Raw genomic sequence first — 1829 nt, forward strand, 5'->3', positions numbered from 1 at the left:
GGTTTTCTTGCTGTTAAGATGAGGAGGGTCCATCAGAACTAGGAAACCAACTCTTAGGCTGGTCTGAGACCACTGGACATGTGTCTTTCTAGTTTAGAATGTGGATGTCAAAAGACGAGGTTTTCAGATAAGGGTGCCTATTTGAAGTCAAGACCATTTTAGACTTTTGAAAGCAAAGGAAGCCAGCTGAGTGACACAGAGAGAGAGATGGATGGATGGACAGACAGAAGGCAGGAAGAAGTGAACATGAGAAGGAAAACAGCTGAGAGAGAAAGAGACAGAGATAGAGAGAGATGGATGGATTGATGGACAGGCAGAAGGCAGGAAAATGTAAACATGAGAAAGTGAAGGAAATAACATTTGGTCTCTGAGAAGTAGCAAGAAGGGTATGTGCGTGTGAGAGAGACAGAGAGAGAAAGACAGAAAGAGAGAGAAGAAAGAGGAGGAGGAGGAGAGGGAAGGGAAAGGGGAAAGTCCCAATTCCTAACTTTCATGTTCCAGTTTTATTCTCTGTGTTGCTATTACTATAATTATATTCTATTATAATTATATTATATATTATAAAATATAATTATTTATTATATATAAAAAAATATATATATATAATAAATATATAAGTAATGTATACATATTATATAAGACATTAAAATAATATGTATTACTTATATATAAATGATATATATGTATTTTTTTATTTACTGGAAAGTGTGGAAAATTATAGCGTGAGAGGTTTTCTCTTGTTTTACACCAACATTTCCTAACCAAGACTGTGTACATTTTGGGCCCAGTTTTTCTGAGTCTTACTTAAATTTCTGGTGATGCGACAGCTCCCACCCAAACTGGAATCAGACATCCTGCCACGCTTAGCCACAAATGTAAATAACTGAGCACAGCTTACTCACCAGAATACAGCTCTCCAGAGTCCGTTTCCCAAGATACAGCAAACACTCTGATGGCCACCCTGTGTTCTCTGCTAACTCACCTGTTCTCCTAAACAGCAAAGGATCAAAGGACAGGTGGGGAAACCACAGAGCACCCTGCATTCCTCTGCCCCCGTTTTCCTTTTTGCAGGTCCCTGTGTGTATTCGGTTTTGCAGTCAGTCTAGCTAAGGAGAGTTTAAATCAGCACTCTCTTCGGCCTTAAAGCACTGCATTGTCGCCATCTCCTGATTCATGCCATCAAACGTTTTGCTTTTGACACCAAGGTAAGCTTAGTGTGATATTATCATGTCATTGATTAAAGAAAGAGAGCTAAGCACGTGTGCATTTTAGCAGATCAGATGCGACTTCAAGTCTGAAAGTCCACTGTCTCCCTGGGTCTTGCTGTCTGTCTCTGCAGTGATGAAAGCAGATGGAGATGGTAGCTACAGATGCTTACAGCGTCATCGATGCGGAGAGCTGGAAAGGAACTTAGAATGAATCTAAACTATATTTGTTATCATTTTAAGCATCAATGAAGATTTGTAAAATCATACATAGAAACCTACTCATTGAAAAAAGATAGGAGGGGGATCCAAGATGGCCGTTTAGGAACAGCTCAGGATTGCAGCTCCCAGTGAAAGCGCAGAGGGTGAGTGGACGCCACGTTTTTATTGCCCACAGACTAGGAAATTCCCGGGCGGAGGAGCTCCACGGTCGCCAGCGCGGCTGTGCCGGCCGGGGCCGCTGCTTGGCCCCGCGCGGCTGCTTTGTCGGCGCCCCGGAGCCGCGGTTCTCCGTACAAAATACACCGGTCCGGGGGCCCTTTGGCTGGTGATTGGAGCCACGGGAAGTCGCTCGTACGCCGGTTCAAAAAGGGGACTGAGCAGAGAACCAGGACAGTAGATTCC

The sequence above is a fragment of the Sapajus apella genome, unplaced genomic scaffold (assembly GCF_009761245.1).
Source record: "Sapajus apella isolate SASKATOON/1434 unplaced genomic scaffold, GSC_monkey_1.0 scaffold49, whole genome shotgun sequence".
Taxonomy (NCBI): Eukaryota; Metazoa; Chordata; class Mammalia; order Primates; family Cebidae; genus Sapajus; species Sapajus apella.